The 20,919-nt window shown below is 39.2% G+C and overlaps 1 protein-coding gene and 3 non-coding genes across 6 annotated transcripts in view; 1 reads left to right on the plus strand and 3 right to left on the minus strand.

Moving 5' to 3' along the window:
- LOC113764201 (protein DMR6-LIKE OXYGENASE 2-like) overlaps positions 1-20,919 on the minus strand; it is a 44,690-nt gene that overhangs the window by 7,029 nt on the left and 16,742 nt on the right. The window lies entirely within an intron of this gene.
- Positions 2,330-2,436, minus strand: LOC113764230. Its single transcript, XR_003467515.1, has one exon. It is a non-coding gene; the product is annotated as a small nucleolar RNA R71 (small nucleolar RNA).
- On the plus strand, positions 6,879-6,985 carry LOC113764231. Its single transcript, XR_003467516.1, has one exon. It is a non-coding gene; the product is annotated as a small nucleolar RNA R71 (small nucleolar RNA).
- Positions 11,268-11,374, minus strand: LOC113764232. Its single transcript, XR_003467517.1, has one exon. It is a non-coding gene; the product is annotated as a small nucleolar RNA R71 (small nucleolar RNA).

Raw genomic sequence — 20,919 nt, forward strand, 5'->3', positions numbered from 1 at the left:
CTTAGACGAGTTAGCTATGAATTGGACGAGTCTATGATTTCAGGAGCTAACCGGGAGAAATATGTCTTGACACTTAGCCACTAAAACTTGATTTTGGGATAAGCGTAGCTTGGCAATAAATGAAATGAGAGTTAGCCATTGTTGAGTTTAGTGTTCCCATACTTGAGGACAAGCATGATTTAAGTGTGGGGGGAATTGATAGGGTATTAATTGTTAGTAATTTTATCGTTAATTTTCCTCTTTATCCTTGCCAAATATTGTTTTAATTGTCAATATATATTTATATTTGGTATTTGGATATAATTTCAGAAAGTGGAGCAGAAAAGTGCTAAAAGGGGACCTTCTTGAGAAGATTTCTCCACACGTGAAAGCTTCTAAAAGCTTTCCACAATCAGCCCAAATTGTGCAAACCAACGGAATTGCTGATGAAGAATTGAATTGATATGATGAAATCCACTAGCAATAAGAAATCAAAGCGGGGACCACGTAGAAAGTTTGTTCTTATTGTGGGAGATATACTCATTAGTCAAGGTGTTGGCTTTGATGATTGAGCTTTTCCAATTTGCTTCCTACGTCACTAGTTCTCTTAGGAAACTAGTGCTAAAATAAAATAAGGGAAAGGCACTAGACGAGAGTTTTCATAAGACATTAGACTAGTTTTGGAGTTTTCTCTCCAGAGAAGCTCCGTAGGAGGATAGAGGTAGTTTTTGGTTTTCAGAGAAGGAGTTCTTCCTTCTCTTGTTGTGTGGTGTGCAACTTTTCTTAAAAGAGTTTAGCGAGACTCAAGTTTCTTCCTAAATTCTTAGTTAGTTATTTATGTATTTGATTCCATTTAAATTGCGTGGGAATTTTCTTATGAGGCGTGGCTAATTTTCTCCTCTAGTCAAGGATCAACGCGAAGACGCAGTCCCAAATATCTGTGAGATCTAATTAATTTTACGTGTTCCTTAATTTATTAATATTTGCATGTTTTCTATTTTAATTTCCATGGGATTATTTTGTTAATTGGATATCAAGGGCCCGATGTGCAATTTGACTTATTAATCTCTTGTCAAATTAATCAATTAAATCCGTAATTGTTTAGTTGGTTAATATTAGTGACAACTAGTATTTTCACATACTAGGGGGACATGCAATCTGATTTAAATAACCCTCGTAGCGTGTTATTAATTTGGGTTAGGCTTTTCTAGTTTTTAATGCAATTAGGAAATTAATTCCTACGGTCGTACCTAGGAGTATTTCCTGGTTAGGGGTAATCAACGGTCGTACCTTGGTTATCAATAAATTAAGGAAAAACTGGTCGTTAGAGTTTATCGGCGACTATAACTAACCTGTTAATAAAATTAAGTGAACCTTCTTTGCATCAATGATCGGATGAATGGACTGTGTCTGCGTAATTGTATCCTTGGCTAGAATTTATTTATCATTTATTTAATTGCTATTTACAATTGTATTAATTAATTATTTATTTTTGGTTAAATTATTTAATTATTTTTAGTTAAATTGTTTAATTATTTTTAGTTTATTTTTGATAAAAATCCCCCGTGTCCCGAACTTGAAAGGAATCAAATTTTTCCCAGTCCCTGTGGATTCGACCCTACTCACTACTATACACAGAAAATTTATTTTTCTCGAGTAGGTATTTATTATTGCACAGGCTCGACACTTGTCAATTTTTGGCGCCGTTGCCGGGGACTGGCGTTAATTATTTGTTTCTTTTTTAGTTCATTTTTGTTCTAATTTTCTGGTATTTTTCTAGTTTATGCCTCGTTCTTCTCGTACAGGCGAATTAATTTTCGACCCTGAAGTAGAGAAGACCGCGCGTAGAACGAGGAAAGAAACCAGGCGGCTCAGAGAAGAGCAATAAGGTATTGCACCTCAGGGACTTGATCCAGAGGTTGAGCCGACAAATTTGTCTGGTGACAATTCGAGTGATTCAGACCAAGAGGATGTCACTATGGCAAATGCACGAACATTAAGGGAGTTGGCTGCTCCTGATTTAAATCAGCAGCCCTTGTGCATTACTTTTCCACATTTAAATGATGACACTCCCTTTGAACTGAAATCTGGTCTAATTCATCTCTTGCCATCTTTTCATGGTCTACCAGGTGAGGAGCCCTACAAGCACTTGCAAGAGTTCGACGTCGTTTGCAACAGCATGAATCCCCCGGGAATTACAGAAGAGCAAATAAAGATGAGGGCCTTCCCCTTCTCTTTGAAGGACTCCGCAAAAGACTGGCTCTACTACCTACCGCCTGGTAGTATCACCACGTGGGACCAACTGAAGAAAAAATTCTTGGACAAGTACTTTCCTGCGTCTCGAGCTGCGAGCCTAAGGAAGGAGATATGTGGTATCAAACAACACCCAAGCGAATCTCTCTATGAGTACTGGGAGAGATTTAAGAAACTGTGCACCAAATGCCCTCAGCATCAGATAAGTGAGCAACTGCTCATTCAATATTTCTATGAGGGGTTGTTTTTCAGGGACAGAAACATAATCGATGCTGCAAGTGGAGGGCCGTTGGTGAACAAAACTCCTCGAGGAGCCTGGGAGTTGATTGAAGGGATGGCTGAGAACTCACAGCAGTTTGGTTCAAGAGAGGATATCCCGACGCGTAGGGTGAATGAGGTGGAAACATCCTCTATTCAACAGCAACTCTCCGAATTGACATCTTTTGTGCGACAACTAGCTGTGGGGAATACATCGCAAGCCAAAGTGTACGGGGTATGCACTGCCGTGGGTCATCCTACGGAAATGTGTCCATTGGTTCAAGAAGAAACTGCAGAACAGGTGAACATGGCTTGCCACGCGCCCGCGCCAAGAAAGCAGTACGACCCGTACTCAAACACCTACAATCCTGGTTGGAGGGATCACCCCAACCTTAGCTATGGAGGAAATAGGCAGTCTAATTTTGTGCCAAATAGACAGCAAGGACACCAACAGCAGTACCATCCTCGCCCACCACCACCACCACCCCCTTCAAACTCAAGTCTGTCCATGGAAGAAATGATGAAGCAATTGCTTGCTAACCAACAAAAGACGGATTCAGACTTACAAAGCATGAGGAATCAACTGGGACAGGTGCAATCATTGCAAAATCAAATGAATCAAATGGCCATAACAATCAACCGTTTGGAGTCCCAAGTTCAAGGAAAGTTGCCATCTCAACCTGAGGTGAATCCAAAGAATGTAAGTGCAATGACCTTGAGGAGTGGCAAGGAAATCCAAGGATCCAAACCTGTGATCCCTAAAGATAAGGACGAGGAATGGATTGAGAACGAGTTGGAAGAGGAGGGCAGAAATAACAAAAATGCAAAGGTGCTCCCGAAACCAATTCCTACAGCTAAAACTAATCCACCTCCCTTTCCTAGCAGGTTGGAGAAACCAAAGAAGCAAGACAAGGAGAAAGAAGTCCTGGAGATTTTCCGCAAGGTACAAATCAATATTCCCCTATTAGATGCCATCAAACAAGTGCCGAAGTATGCAAAATTTTTGAGGGACCTATGTGTCAATCGAAGGCGGTTGAGGGGAGATGAAAGGGTCATTGTGGGAGAGAACGTGTCAGCAGTTCTCCAAAGAAAGCTTCCACCGAAGTGCGGGGATCCAGGTAGGTTTACTGTCCCATGTATAATAGGTAATACTTTGATTAGAAATACCATGCTGGACTTAGGAGCATCGATCAACGTAATGCCTAAATCTATGTATGCTTCTCTGAACTTAGGTCCATTAAAAGAAACTGAGATAGTAATCCAATTAGCTGACCGAACAAATGCATACCCTGATGGGTTGGTCGAGAATGTGTTGGTCAAGATTAACGATTTGGTATTCCCAGCTGACTTTTATGTACTTGACATGGATGATGATCACTCTTCCGATCCCTTGCCTTTGTTATTAGGTAGACCGTTTTTTAGCACAACCCAGACAAAAATTGATGTTCATAAGGGTACTTTGTCCATGGAATTTGATGGAGAAATGGTCCACTTTAATATTTTTGATACAATGAAACATCCTGTTAACTCTCACTCTGTGTTTGCAATTCATGCTATTGATCCATCTGTGCAAGAATTTTCTGAGTTTGCTTCTAGGGATAAATTCAAAATTGCTGCGAACAAATATCATGGGATGAAAGCAATTCATGAGGTGAAAAAGTGAAGAAAATTAAGGAAAAAGATTGCACTCAATGGCTATTTGGATCCCGGAGGAGGACTACTGATTACAAGGAAAATTGGATTACACCTAAATTGAAGAGTTGTGTTTAACGTCTGGCCAAAGACGTTAAAGAAAGGCGCTTTTGGGAGGCAACCCAATTTTTTATTTTGTTGATTTTTGTTGTGCGATTCGTTAAATATGTCGTTTCTCATCTGGGTATTGCTTAAATTTGATATTTTCTCTACTACGATCAGGACAGGTGATCATGGTGTGCCCGTGCGAAGAGGGCACGCATTAATCTCACAAGTTCCAACTTCAAGGGCAGAGGATGTTTCTAAAACATGGCATGCCCACGCCATGTTGGTAAAATCTCAATATTACGAAGTGGAATCTTTGGTCTTACATTTTTTTTTTTAAATTCAGAAATTGAATTGCTGAAAAACTAACCGAATGTTAAGAAAGGAAGTAATTGTATTTTGATTTTTTTTTATTACAAAAATTTGAATTTTTTTTTTTTAGTTCGTCAAACATGGCGTGGGCACGCCAAGATTAGAAAACATTCTCTGACTTGAGAATCAGTTTTTGAACATTAACGCGTGCCCTCTCCGCGCGGGCACGCCAAGATTTCACTTCGTAATATTGAGATTTTACCAACATGGCGTGGGCATGCCATGTTTTAGAAACATCCTCTGCCCTTGAAGTTGGAACTTGTGAGATTAATGCGTGCCCTCTTCGCACGGGCACACCATGATCACCTGTCCTGATCGTAGTAGAGAAAATATCAAATTTAAGCAATACCCAGATGAGAAACGACATATTTAACGAATCGCACAACAAAAATCAACAAAATAAAAAATTGGGTTGCCTCCCAAAAGCGCCTTTCTTTAACGTCTTTGGCCAGACGTTAAACACAACTCTTCAATTTAGGTGTAATCCAATTTTCCTTGTAATCAGTAGTCCTCCTCCGGGATCCAAATAGCCATTGAGTGCAATCTTTTTCCTTAATTTTCTTCACTTTTTCACCTCATGAATTGCTTTCATCCCATGATATTTGTTCGCAGCAATTTTGAATTTATCCCTAGAAGCAAACTCAGAAAATTCTTGCACAGATGGATCAATAGCATGAATTGCAAACACAGAGTGAGAGTTAACAGGATGTTTCATTGTATCAAAAATATTAAAGTGGACCATTTCTCCATCAAATTCCATGGACAAAGTACCCTTATGAACATCAATTTTTGTCTGGGTTGTGCTAAAAAACGGTCTACCTAATAACAAAGGCAAGGGATCGGAAGAGTGATCATCATCCATGTCAAGTACATAAAAGTCAGCTGGGAATACCAAATCGTTAATCTTGACCAACACATTCTCGACCAACCCATCAGGGTATGCATTTGTTCGGTCAGCTAATTGGATTACTATCTCAGTTTCTTTTAATGGACCTAAGTTCAGAGAAGCATACATAGATTTAGGCATTACGTTGATCGATGCTCCTAAGTCCAGCATGGTATTTCTAATCAAAGTATTACCTATTATACATGGGACAGTAAACCTACCTGGATCCCCGCACTTCGGTGGAAGCTTTCTTTGGAGAACTGCTGACACGTTCTCTCCCACAATGACCCTTTCATCTCCCCTCAACCGCCTTCGATTGACACATAGGTCCCTCAAAAATTTTGCATACTTCGGCACTTGTTTGATGGCATCTAATAGGGGAATATTGATTTGTACCTTGCGGAAAATCTCCAGGACTTCTTTCTCCTTGTCTTGCTTCTTTGGTTTCTCCAACCTGCTAGGAAAGGGAGGTGGATTAGTTTTAGCTGTAGGAATTGGTTTCGGGAGCACCTTTGCATTTTTGTTATTTCTGCCCTCCTCTTCCAACTCGTTCTCAATCCATTCCTCGTCCTTATCTTTAGGGATCACAGGTTTGGATCCTTGGATTTCCTTGCCACTCCTCAAGGTCATTGCACTTACATTCTTTGGATTCACCTCAGGTTGAGATGGCAACTTTCCTTGAACTTGGGACTCCAAACGGTTGATTGTTATGGCCATTTGATTCATTTGATTTTGCAATGATTGCACCTGTCCCAGTTGATTCCTCATGCTTTGTAAGTCTGAATCCGTCTTTTGTTGGTTAGCAAGCAATTGCTTCATCATTTCTTCCATGGACAGACTTGAGTTTGAAGGGGGTGGTGGTGGTGGTGGGCGAGGATGGTACTGCTGTTGGTGTCCTTGCTGTCTATTTGGCACAAAATTAGACTGCCTATTTCCTCCATAGCTAAGGTTGGGGTGATCCCTCCAACCAGGATTGTAGGTGTTTGAGTACGGGTCGTACTGCTTTCTTGGCGCGGGCGCGTGGCAAGCCATGTTCACCTGTTCTGCAGTTTCTTCTTGAACCAATGGACACATTTCCGTAGGATGACCCACGGCAGTGCATACCCCGTACACTTTGGCTTGCGATGTATTCCCCACAGCTAGTTGTCGCACAAAAGATGTCAATTCGGAGAGTTGCTGTTGAATAGAGGATGTTTCCACCTCATTCACCCTACGCGTCGGGATATCCTCTCTTGAACCAAACTGCTGTGAGTTCTCAGCCATCCCTTCAATCAACTCCCAGGCTCCTCGAGGAGTTTTGTTCACCAACGGCCCTCCACTTGCAGCATCGATTATGTTTCTGTCCCTGAAAAACAACCCCTCATAGAAATATTGAATGAGCAGTTGCTCACTTATCTGATGCTGAGGGCATTTGGTGCACAGTTTCTTAAATCTCTCCCAGTACTCATAGAGAGATTCGCTTGGGTGTTGTTTGATACCACATATCTCCTTCCTTAGGCTCGCAGCTCGAGACGCAGGAAAGTACTTGTCCAAGAATTTTTTCTTCAGTTGGTCCCACGTGGTGATACTACCAGGCGGTAGGTAGTAGAGCCAGTCTTTTGCGGAGTCCTTCAAAGAGAAGGGGAAGGCCCTCATCTTTATTTGCTCTTCTGTAATTCCCGGGGGATTCATGCTGTTGCAAACGACGTCGAACTCTTGCAAGTGCTTGTAGGGCTCCTCACCTGGTAGACCATGAAAAGATGGCAAGAGATGAATTAGACCAGATTTCAGTTCAAAGGGAGTGTCATCATTTAAATGTGGAAAAGTAATGCACAAGGGCTGCTGATTTAAATCAGGAGCAGCCAACTCCCTTAATGTTCGTGCATTTGCCATAGTGACATCCTCTTGGTCTGAATCACTCGAATTGTCACCAGACAAATTTGTCGGCTCAACCTCTGGATCAAGTCCCTGAGGTGCAATACCTTATTGCTCTTCTCTGAGCCGCCTGGTTTCTTTCCTCGTTCTACGCGCGGTCTTCTCTACTTCAGGGTCGAAAATTAATTCGCCTGTACGAGAAGAACGAGGCATAAACTAGAAAAATACCAGAAAATTAGAACAAAAATGAACTAAAAAAGAAACAAATAATTAACGCCAGTCCCCGGCAACGGCGCCAAAAATTGACAAGTGTCGAGCCTGTGCAATAATAAATACCTACTCGAGAAAAATAAATTTTCTGTGTATAGTAGTGAGTAGGGTCGAATCCACAGGGACTGGGAAAAATTTGATTCCTTTCAAGTTCGGGACACGGGGGATTTTTATCAAAAATAAACTAAAAATAATTAAACAATTTAACTAAAAATAATTAAATAATTTAACCAAAAATAAATAATTAATTAATACAATTGTAAATAGCAATTAAATAAATGATAAATAAATTCTAGCCAAGGATACAACTACGCAGACACAGTCCATTCATCCGATCATTGATGCAAAGAAGGTTCACTTAATTTTATTAACAGGTTAGTTATAGTCGCCGATAAACTCTAACGACCAGTTTTTCCTTAATTTATTGATAACCAAGGTACGACCGTTGATTACCCCTAACCAGGAAATACTCCTAGGTACGACCGTAGGAATTAATTTCCTAATTGCATTAAAAACTAGAAAAGCCTAACCCAAATTAATAACACGCTACGAGGGTTATTTAAATCAGATTGCATGTCCCCCTAGTATGTGAAATACTAGTTGTCACTAATATTAATCAACTAAACAATTACGGATTTAATTGATTAATTTGACAAGAGATTAATAAGTCAAATTGCACATCGGGCCCTTGATATCCAATTAACAAAATAATCCCATGGAAATTAAAATAGAAAACATGCAAATATTAATAAATTAAGGAACACGTAAAATTAATTAGATCTCACAGATATTTGGGACTGCGTCTTCGCGTTGATCCTTGACTAGAGGAGAAAATTAGCCACGCCTCATAAGAAAATTCCCACGCAATTTAAATGGAATCAAATACATAAATAACTAACTAAGAATTTAGGAAGAAACTTGAGTCTCGCTAAACTCTTTTAAGAAAAGTTGCACACCACACAACAAGAGAAGGAAGAACTCCTTCTCTGAAAACCAAAAACTACCTCTATCCTCCTACGGAGCTTCTCTGGAGAGAAAACTCCAAAACTAGTCTAATGTCTTATGAAAACTCTCGTCTAGTGCCTTTCCCTTATTTTATTTTAGCACTAGTTTCCTAAGAGAACTAGTGACGTAGAAAGCAAATTGGAAAAGCTCAATCATCAAAGCCAACACCTTGACTAATGAGTATATCTCCCACAATAAGAACAAACTTTCTACGTGGTCCCCGCTTTGATTTCTTATTGCTAGTGAATTTCATCATATCAATTCAATTCTTCATCAGCAATTCCGTTGGTTTGCACAATTTGGGCTGATTGTGGAAAGCTTTTAGAAGCTTTCACGTGTGGAGAAATCTTCTCAAGAAGGTCCCCTTTTAGCACTTTTCTGCTCCACTTTCTGAAATTGAGTCCAGATGCCAAATATAAGTATATGTTGACAATTAAAATAATATTTGGCATGGAAACAGGGAAAAATTAAAGATTTCTCCACACGTGAAAGCTTCTAAAAGCTTTCCACCATCAGCCCAAATTGTGCAAACCAACGGAATTGCTGATGAAGAATTGAATTGATATGATGAAATCCACTAGCAATAAGAAATCAAAGCGGGGACCACGTAGAAAGTTTGTTCTTATTGTGGGAGATATACTCATTAGTCAAGGTGTTGGCTTTGATGATTGAGCTTTTCCACTTAGCTTCCTACGGAATTGCTGATGAAGAATTGAATTGATATGATGAAATCCACTAGCAATAAGAAATCAAAGCGGGGACCACGTAGAAAGTTTGTTCTTATTGTGGGAGATATACTCATTAGTCAAGGTGTTGGCTTTGATGATTGAGCTTTTCCACTTAGCTTCCTACGTCACTAGTTCTCTTAGGAAACTAGTGCTAAAATAAAATAAGGAAAAGGCACTAGACGAGTGCTATATAAGACATTAGATTAGTTTCTCTCTACGGAGAGGAAGATAGGTAGTTTTAGTCATAAAATAGGATTTTGTTCTTTCATGTTTTGTGTGGTGTGAAGATCTCTTCAGTTGGTTTGTTTTGTATTTTTCTTCCGTCTCTTCCTTTAGACTAGTTTCTTTCATGAAACTAGTTCTATTTCATTAGACTACGGAGAATCAAATTTTCATTTTCAGTTACTAGCAAGAGTTATTTATGTCTTCGAATTCAATTAAATTGCGTGGGAATTTTCTTATGAGGCGTAGCTAATTTTCTCCTCTAGTCAAGGATCAACGCGAAGACGCAGTCCCAAATATCTGTGAGATCTAATTAATTTTACGTGTTCCTTAATTTGTTAATATTTGCATGTTTTCTATTTTAATTTCCATGGGATTATTTTGTTAATTGGATATCAAGGGCCCGATGTGCAATTTGACTTATTAATCTCTTGTCAAATTAATCAATTAAATCCGTAATTGTTTAGTTGGTTAATATTAGTGACAACTAGTATTTTCACATACTAGGAGGACATGCAATCTGATTTAAATAACCCTCGTAGCGTGTTATTAATTTGGGTTAGGCTTTTCTAGTTTTTAATGCAATTAGGAAATTAATTCCTACGGTCGTACCTAGGAGTATTTCCTGGTTAGGGGTAATCAACGGTCGTACCTTGGTTATCAATAAATTAAGGAAAAACTGGTCGTTAGAGTTTATCGGCGACTATAACTAACCTGTTAATAAAATTAAGTGAACCTTCTTTGCATCAATGATCGGATGAATGGACTGTGTCTGCGTAGTTGTATCCTTGGCTAGAATTTATTTATCATTTATTTAATTGCTATTTACAATTGTATTAATTAATTATTTATTTTTGGTTAAATTATTTAATTATTTTTAGTTAAATTGTTTAATTATTTTTAGTTTATTTCTGATAAAAATCCCCCGTGTCCCGAACTTGAAAGGAATCAAATTTTTCCCAGTCCCTGTGGATTCGACCCTACTCACTACTATACACAGAAAATTTATTTTTCTCGAGTAGGTATTTATTATTGCACAGGCTCGACACCTGTCAATTTTTGGCGCCGTTGCCGGGGACTGGCGTTAATCATTTGTTTCTTTTTAAGTTCATTTTTTTCTGGTATTTTTCTAGTTTATGCCTCGCTCTTCTCGTACAGGCGAATTAATTTTCGACCCTGAAGTAGAGAAGACCGCGCGTAGAACGAGAAAAGAAACCAGGCGGCTCAGGGAGGAGCAATACGATATTGCACCTCAGGAACTTGATCCAGAGGTTGAGCCGACAAATTTGTCTGGTGACAATTCAAGTGATTCAGACCAAGAGGAAGTCACTATGGCAAATGCACGAACACTAAGGGAGTTGGCTGCTCCTGATTTAAATCAGCAGCCCTTGTGCATTACTTTTCCACATTTAAATGATGACACTCCCTTTGAACTAAAATCTGGTCTAATTCATCTCTTGCCATCTTTTCATGGTCTACCAGGTGAGGAGCCCTACAAGCACTTGCAAGAGTTTGACGTCGTTTGCAACAGTATGAAGCCTCCGGGAATTACAGAAGAGCAAATAAAGATGAGGGCTTTCCCCTTCTCTTTGAAGGATTCCGCAAAAGACTGGCTCTACTACCTACCGCCTGGTAGTATCACCACGTGGGACCAACTGAAGAAAAAATTCTTGGACAAGTACTTTCCGGCATCTCGAGCTGCAAGCCTAAGGAAGGAGATATGTGGTATCAAACAACACCCAAGCGAATCTCTCTATGAGTACTGGGAGAGATTTAAGAAACTGTGCACCAAATGCCCTCAGCATCAGATAAGTGAGCAACTGCTCATTCAATATTTCTATGAGGGGTTGCTTTTCAGGGACAGAAGCATAATCGATGCTGCAAGTGGAGGGGCGTTGGTGAACAAGACTCCTCGAGGAGCATGGGAGTTGATTGAAGGGATGGCTGAGAACTCACAGCAGTTTGGTTCAAGAGAGGACATCCCGACGCGTAGGGTGAATGAGGTGGAAACGTCCTCTATCCAACAGCAGATCTCCGAATTAACATCTTTCGTAAGACAATTAGCTGTGGGGAGTGCTTCACAAGTCAAAGTGTGTGGGGTGTGCACTGCCGTAGGTCATCCTACGGAAATGTGTCCACTGGTTCAAGAAGAAACTGCAGAACAGGTGAACATGGCTGGCCACGCGCCCGCGCCAAGAAAGCAGTACGACCCGTATTCAAACACCTACAATCCTGGTTGGAGGGATCACCCCAACCTTAGCTATGGAGGAAATAGGCAGTCTAACTTTGTGCCAAATAGACAGCAAGGGCACCAACAGCAGTATCATCCTCGCCTACCACCACCACCACTCCCTTCAAACTCAAGTCCGTCCATGGAAGAGATGATGAAGCAATTACTTGCTAATCAACAAAAGACGGATTCAGACCTGCAAAGCATGAGAAATCAACTGGGACAGGTGCAATCATTGCAAAATCAAATGAATCAAATGGCTATAACAATCAACCGTTTGGAGTCCCAAGTTCAAGGAAAGTTGCCATCTCAACCTGAGGCGAATCCAAAGAATGTAAGCGCAATGACCTTAAGGAGTGGCAAGGAAGTTCAAGGACCCGAATCGGTGATTCCTAAAAACAAGGACGAGGAACGGATTGAGAAAGAATTGGAAGAGGAGGGCAGAGACAACAAAAATGCAAAGGTACCCTTGAACCCAATTCCTACAGCTAAAACTAATCAACCTCCCTTTCCTAGCAGGTTAGAGAAACCAAAGAAGCAAGACAAGGAAAAAGAGGTCCTGGAGATCTTTCGCAAGGTGGAGATCAACATACCCCTACTGGATGCGATTAAACAAGTACCCAGGTACGCAAAATTTTTGAGGGACCTGTGTGCCAACCGCAAGCGGTTGAAGGGGAATGAACGAGTTATAGTTGGGGAGAATGTTTCAGCAATTCTACAAAGAAAGCTTCCACCGAAATGCGGAGATCCAGGTATGTTTACTATTCCTTGTAGGATAGGTAATACTTTGATTGGAAAGGCCATGTTAGACCTGAGAGCCTCAATTAATGTCATGCCAAAGTCCATTTATGCTTCCTTAAACTTAGGCCCTTTGAAAGAGACTGGGATAATAATTCAATTAGCTGACAGGACCAATGCATACCCTGACGGGTTGATTGAAGATGTTTTGGTAAAAATTAATGAATTGGTTTTTCCAGCTGATTTTTATGTGCTCGACATGGAGGATGAACACTCCCGTGATCCGTCACCTTTGTTGTTAGGTAGACCCTTTTTGAGCACAGCCCGAACCAAAATTGATGTTAATAAGGGTACTTTGTCTATGGAATTTGATGGTGAGATTGTTCACTTTAACATCTTTGAAACCATGAAATATCCATCCGATTCAAATATTGGCTCTGTTTTCTCGATAAATGTTATTGACCCTGCTATACAGGAGGTTTTTGAAATTGAAGGCAGGGATGAACTAGAGGTCGTCCTGACCAGGCACTTTGAGTCCGAAACAACCTCTAGGGTAGAGTTGAGTGAAGAGCTTAAATGCGTGATTGGATCGTTGCAAACGTTACCAACCACGAAGACAAGGTATGATCTTGCACCGATTTTCATACCCGAATCTCATCAAAGGTTACTTCCATCTGTGGTGCAGGCACCTGTCTTGGAACTAAAACCACTGCCGAAACACCTAAAGTATGTATACTTAGGTGAAGGGGAGACACTTCCAGTGATCATCTCCGCGGGTTTATCAAAGGTTCAAGAAGAGAAACTACTTCGAGTTCTTAGGGAACACAAGCAGGCGATAGGATGGACCATCGCCGACATCAAGGGAATTAGCCCTGCGGTGTGTATGCACCGAATTCGACTCGAGGAGAATGCTAAACCCGTACGGCAAGTGTCGCGCCCCATTTTTCGCGATGGAAAAATATAAGTATAAAAATAGGTGTTTATAAAAGATATGATTTCCATTTAAAAATAAGTAAAAAGGACCTAAAATGGGACTTAAAAAAATGCGACAATTTGGGTCCAAAATTTAGTCTAAAAGGGTTTTTAAGAAAAAATAGGAGTCGCCACTTGGTATGGAGTTTTGGTGTACCAAGTCACCCAAAAAAATATTTTTTGACAAAAATAAAATAAATCAAAACCCTTTTTGACAACTCCAGGTCTTTGAAAACAAGAGAAAATGGGTTCGGGAGTCACGGTTGAAGAAAGGGAAGGCAAAGGTTCAATTGACTCAAACCTAAGGCACCCTTTCAGCCTAGTCTAAGCTAGTTGCGAGATTTAGTCAAAATTTTCCTAATCTAACCCTTAATTTTATCATATTTGGATGTTTCCTATATGTATGCAAATCTAAATTAAAAAAAATATCGAAAGGGACAAAATGTTCATTCAAGGGTTTAATTGAACCAATCGCATTAATTGCGAAGGCCAAAATGATTCCTTGAAAGTGTCACGAGTATGCAAATGATGAAATTAAAATAAAAGAAAAGAAATTAAGTTATATACATATATATAAGTGATTAAAGAAAAGGGAATGCAACATAAAGGGTGCGGGAGACAAAGACTCGTGACATAATTTTTATATACAAGGATTAATGGGGTATTTAAACTATAGAGTTATAATCACCCATTTTCCATGTTTGAAAAATAATTATCCTAACATGAACAAGCAAATGAACTAGTCTAAATGAGATGCAATTCTAAATGACATGATTAGCACCTATAGAGGGTAGGGGGTAATATAATAAGGAATATCATGCAAATAAGAAAAGATCCTAAGAATGAAAATATGCATAAAAATGTAGTGAATATCACACAAAGATGAATCTAGCGCAAGACGACCTAAAGGGTCTAGCGTTGGACTAGCCCATTTCTAAAAATCCTTACTAGCGTTGGACTAGCAAGTAAGCGGAGGGAGAAGCCACAACTAGCGTTGGACTAGTGTGGTGACGTCATGCATTAACAATTCATAGTGAAACAAATAAAACATAAATTAAAACAAATAAACACATAAGAGCACGTAGCACATAACACGTAAACATAATATCTAGATGCCAAAATCCTAAGAAAAGCGGATAAAACACATAACACATAAGCCACATAAACACGCAACCTATCTATTACATCGGGGAGCGCCTAACTACAATCTAGAAAGGAAAAATATAATGAAATAAATCTAATTATCCTATCTATTACATTTTGAGGTATTTAAATGCCTCTCGAATCATTATAAAAATTAACTAAAACATATGTAAGAAAATTTGAATGAATATTTAAATCAAATAAATAAAGCATATAAAATATATAAACACATAGGAACACATAGGAGCACATAAGAGCACGTAATTGACATTGAAATAATAAAAATAGGGGTACCTCCCGTTTGAAGTGGTGACTAAATGGAGTCAAATTGTCCTATTTATACTCACAATGAACAAAAGAATCATGGCACCACTTTAATTGAAATAATAATAATGTTAAAATACTGAATTCACATTAACATGTCAAACGCAAAGAAATTTAAGAACATCTAAAAATTACAAGTTAAAATATATTCAAAAGTGACATAATTAGCTATTAAAGAAAAGAAACAATCACAATAAAAAGAGTCAAAATTCATCAGGGACTGAATTGCAAAGATTGTAAAACTTTTGGGGATAAAAATTATATTTTTCCAAAGTTCAGAGGTCAAAAATTAAATAAAAGATAAAATTCAGGGACCAAAGTGCAATTACTATAAGGACCTACATGAAAGAAATTTAAAATTTTCTGGGCCGTAGTGAAACTACTTCAAAAATCAGAGGCCAAAGTGCAAATCGTAACCAGATCTGGGCAAGATAAAGGGCATCGGGCCACTCTTTTTATTTTACTTGGGCCAAACCTACCTAAGCCCAACTGAAAACCCAAAAGAAATGAGCAGGCCAGCCCGTCTTTTTATCCCCCAAACCCAACCAAAAAAACATGGGCTCCGACCTTCTAGCCCAACCAAAAAATAAGAAACAAGCCCACTAAAAAAAATTAACTTAGCCCAACCCACTTTCCTTTTCTTCTTCTTTTCTTTTCTTTCTTTTCTTTCTCCTTCTCCCCTCCCGTTTCTTTCTCTGCTTCTTCGGCCAGCTGAAGCTTCTTCAGCTGGCAAGCTTCAGCTGGCGGCCGCCGGTGGCGCCACCGCCTCTGGCGGCGGTCGCCGGCGACTTATTCAGTCGCCAAAATTTCTCAAAATGCACTTCCCCACTCCATTTTTCGCGTAGGTTCCATTTTTGGACTTAGTTTTTACAGAAAATGACCCAAAAGTGACCAAAATGCCAAGAAATCAGTTCAGTTTTTATTTTTTAAAACCCTCACATCTTCACCAAAAATCATAAAAATTATGCCAAAACCCTCCTTACAACTCCTACAATACAAATATAATTTTATTTTTGACAAGAAAACAACATAAAAGGACTAAAATAAATCAAAACAGTCCCCTAAGATTCTTTCTTTTCATTTTGGTATTTTTTCAAACGATTAACATGCATGCATAAAAAACATTTCCTTTTCCTCAATCTAGTTCATGCTATTTCCCAAATTTCAGCAATACAACATCAACAATAAAAACCAGCAAAAGCAAGATAAATTAAAACCAAAATGTATCTAATATGCTTAAAAAAAAACTGAAAAATACCTCAATGAAAATGGAATTGCCTTGGCTGAATTTTTTCTGATGCCTTGCTTCTTTTTTTTGTGTGTTTCTCTCCTCTGCCCAAGTGAGCCGAGAGGGATTTTTTTTCTGGAGGAAAAATTGGAGTGTTGGTCTTGTTTTTGCTTGTCTGTCCAGTCCCCTGGGGTAGAGCCGAGAGAGACTTGTAGCCAAAATGGTGGAGTCTTTCTCTCCTTTTTTTTTTCTTCTTCTTTTCGGTCCATCCAAGAGAGAGGGTCGAGAGCCTCCCTTTTTTTCTGTGTGTTTTTTTTTTGTTGCTCTGTGAGGGAGAGAGCCGAGAGTGAGCTGAATTGAGGGAGTGTGTTTCTTTTTTTTTTGTGGCTTCTCTTCTGTGAAGGGAGAGCCGAGTGAAGAGTTTTTTTTTTTTTTTTTTTTTTCTTCTTGTTATGTCCGTCTGAGAGAGGCCAGAGAGTCGATATTTGGAGAGAAAAAGAGGAGCTTCTGTGTGTGTTTGGTCAAAATGATTATTTTTTACCCAAAAATGACAAGAAAGTTGAGTGTAGGAATGGGTTAAGTGTATTTTGTGGGGAAAATGATGAAAATGTGTAAGTTTAGTAATAATTTGATTTTGACTTCATTTTTTATTTTTTATTTTTTTTATTTATTTTTTAGTTTTTATTTTTGTTGTTGTTTGTTTTCCTTTTTTTTTTTTTTTTAACAAACCTGCAAAAATGAGAAAAATGCACATTAAAATGCTAGAAAATAAATAATTCATTAAATAGAAAAATCTTGAGAAAATATTAAAAATTGACAAAAATTTGGTGTCTACGCAAGCTCAACGGAGATTAAATCCTCTCATGATGGAGGTCGTAAAGAAAGAGATTTTAAAACTGCTGGACGTTGGAATTATATTTGCAATATCAGATAGCCCGTGGGTAAGTCCAGTACAGGTGGTCCCGAAGAAGGCAGGGGTGACAGTGGAATCAAACCAAGAGGGTGAGCTCGTACCAATTCGAAAGCCCACCGGATGGCGACAGTGTATCGATTACCGAAAGCTAAATGCCGTCACGAAAAAAGACCATTTCCCCCTCCCTTTCATTGACCAGATGGTGGAGCGATTAGCATGTCGAGCTTACTATTGTTTCTTGGATGGATTTTCAGGTTATTTTCAAATTGCCATCGCACCCGAGGACCAAGAGAAGACTACTTTCACCTGCCCATTTGGAACATTTGCATACCGAAGGATGCCATTTGGATTATGTAATGCACCTGCTACCTTTCAAAGATGCATGGTAAGTATCTTTTCAGAATATGTTGAGAAGATTATTGAGGTTTTCATGGACGATTTTAGTGTATATGGTGAAAGTTTTGAAAACTGTCTAGATAACCTGAAATTGATCTTAGTAAGGTGTATAGAAACTAATCTCGTGCTTAATTGGGAAAAATGTCATTTTATGGTTGAACACGGGATAGTTTTGGGTCATGTTGTATCATCTACAGGTATTGAGGTTGATAAGGCAAAAATAGATGTTATATCTACTTTACCTTACCCCGCGAGTGTGCGGGAAGTTCGTTCTTTCTTGGGTCACGCAGGTTTCTATAGAAGGTTCATCAAGGATTTCTCGAAAATTGGAGCACCCTTGTTCCAACTTTTGCAAAAAGATGTATCCTTCGAATTTGATGAAGCATGTAAGGGGGCATTCAATAAGTTAAAGGAGTTATTGATCACCTCACCTATTATCCAACCCCCTGACTGGAACCTCCCATTCGAGATCATGTGCGACGCCAGTGACTATGCAGTTGGTGCGGTATTGGGTCAAAGAGTAGGAAAAGCAGCTCATGCTATTTACTACGCATCTCGAGCCTTGAACGGAGCTCAATTGAACTATTCAACCACCGAAAAGGAGCTTTTAGCGGTTGTTTTTGCCTTAGAAAAATTTCGGTCTTATTTACTTGGTGCTAAAGTTATTATTTTTTCTGATCATGCAGCTTTACGGTATTTATTGACCAAGAAAGAGGCAAAACCGCGATTGATACGGTGGATATTGTTGTTACAAGAGTTCAACCTGGAGATCCGAGATAAGAAAGGGGCGGAGAATCTGGTAGCAGATCACTTGAGTCGAGTACAAGTCGTCGAAGATGACATCCCATTGAGAGAAGCATTCCCCGAGGAGCATTTATTTTCTATTAACTCATCTTTGCCTTGGTATGCAGATATTGTTAATTTTCTAGTCACTGACAAATTTCCTACAGGATGGCCTAAGGCAAAGAGAGACAAGTTGAGGAGCGATGCAAAGTTCTACATTTGGGATGATCCTTACCTCTGGAAGCGGGGTGCTGATCAAATCATCCGTAGATGTGTAAGTGAAGTTGAATTTCAATCTATTCTAGCCTATTGTCACTCTTTTGCATGTGGAGGTCACTTTGGACCGAAGAGAACGGCTCGTAAGGTGCTAGAGAGTGGATTCTATTGGCCAACTCTATTCAAGGATGCCTACTCATTTTGTAAGTCATGTGATAAGTGTCAAAGAGTGGGTAATATCTCTCGTAGGGATCAAATGACTCAAACCCCAATGATTTTTGTTGAAATTTTTGACGTTTGGGGCATTGATTTTATGGGTCCTTTTCCTTCTTCCTTTGGTTTTTTGTATATATTGCTTGCTGTAAATTATGTTTCGAAATGGGTAGAAGCAAAGGCCACCCGCACTAATGATTCCAAAGTGGTTGCAGAATTCGTTAAGTCTAATATTTTTGTTCGCTTTGGGATGCCGCGAGCAATTGTAAGTGATCGGGGTACTCATTTCTGCAACAAAAAGATCGCTGCAATTTTTAGGAGATATGGTGTCTTGCACAAAGTCTCTACATCATACCATCCTCAGACAAATGGTCAGGCGGAAACATCGAACCGAGAGATCAAATCAATTCTAGAAAAGATGGTCCGACCCGATAGGAAGGATTGGAGTGTGAGACTAGATGATGCACTATGGGCATATAGGACAGCATACAAGACACCCATTGGCATGTCCCCTTACCGATTGGTATTTGGAAAGCCATGTCATCTCCCGGTCGAGTTTGAGCATAGAGCATTTTGGGCGGTCAAACAATGCAACATGGATATCGAGGAAGGCGGAATTCAAAGAAAGTTACAATTACTAGAGTTGGAAGAAATTCGAAATGAAGCATACGAGAATGCAGTGATCTATAAGGAGAAGAATCAGATCTTTCATGACCAACAGATCTCTAGGAAGACATTCGTCTGTGGGCAAAAAGTTTTACTATACCACTCCAAATTGAAACTATTTCCAGGTAAATTACGTTCTCGTTGGATTGGCCCTTTTGTTGTGACTAATGTCTTTCATTATGGTGCAGTAGAGATCCAAAGTTTGAAAACAGAGAAGAAATTTGTGGTGAATGGTCATCGTCTCAAGCCGTATTATGAAGGATTTCCAATTGAACGGGTGGAGATGATGCAACTGGAAGACCCGATTTGCTTAGTTTAAGCAAATTCTGGACTCCGTCTAGCCAAAGACGTTAAAGAAAGGCGCTTTTGGGAGGCAACCCAATTTTTGATTTTGTTGGTTTTTGTTGTGCGATTCGTTAAATATGTCGTTTCTCATCTGGGTATTGCTTAAATTTGATATTTTTCTCTACTATGATCAGGACAGGTGATCATGGCGTGCCCATGCGAAGAGGGCACGCATTAAAGTTCCAACTTCAAGGTTTTGGAAAAGTGACCAAATGAGGCAAAAAAGGCGAAATTTGATCAAAGATCTCAATACCTCAAATTCAGTAATTGTGGTTTTTGATGCATTAAAGAGGTTTAGAATGCATGTTTAGATCATTTTACATGTGCGTGAATGGTTTATTTTGACATAGAAATGATCTATGATGCATTTTGGGAAATTGGGGTATCATTTGTAATTATTCCAAAGTTGAATTTCTGCTAAATTTTGCAGCAGAAAACGCGTTTTTTAATGAAACGCTCCACTGAATCGCGTTTTCATAGAATCGCGTTTTCAAATCTGCGCCTATAATTAAGAAAACGCGCCTTAAAAACGCGACAGAAAGTCGCGTTTTCTACCAAGTCGCGTTTTCCAGCCTGTTCAGAAACCAAAAACGCGTCTTCAAATAGGCGACTTAAAGTCGCGTTTTTTCACGTAGTCGCGTTTTCAATGCTGCAAATTTGGTGAAGAAACGCGACTTCACAAAACGCACCTTGAGGCGCGTTTTCTTGAGCCGCGTTTTCTGAGCACAATGATCTGACCTCGGATCCTTTCAAAAACGACCTCGGATCCTTTTAAAAACGAAGGCTTGGATCACTTTTCAACTCTACTTTTCTTCATGTTGGCTTGTTTTTAGTAAGTTTTAGTTCTTCGATTAATGTTTTTGTGTGTTTTGTAGGTGGCAATGGCAAGAGTTCATGCAAATGATCTCAATTGCAAGGGTGTTTATATTAAGGCAAAAAGGGAGTTTTCATGTTCAATTGCTGCATTTCATGCATTTAAAGTGTTTCATGTTTAAGTTATATTCATGCATGATCATATTAAATTTGAATTTTATTCAAAGAACATGAAGTAGGTTGAATGTGGAAGGTTGGCCAAGCAAATTTGGAGGAAAAACTGCAGAAAACAGCTTTTTCTGCAGCAAATCCGGCCATAAATCCGGATTCTGTCCAGAATGCTCGAAAAAAAAAAAAATTTGTATTCTTTCTTTC

Source organism: Coffea eugenioides, chromosome 2 (assembly GCF_003713205.1).
Source record: "Coffea eugenioides isolate CCC68of chromosome 2, Ceug_1.0, whole genome shotgun sequence".
In the NCBI taxonomy this organism is placed as follows: domain Eukaryota; kingdom Viridiplantae; phylum Streptophyta; class Magnoliopsida; order Gentianales; family Rubiaceae; genus Coffea; species Coffea eugenioides.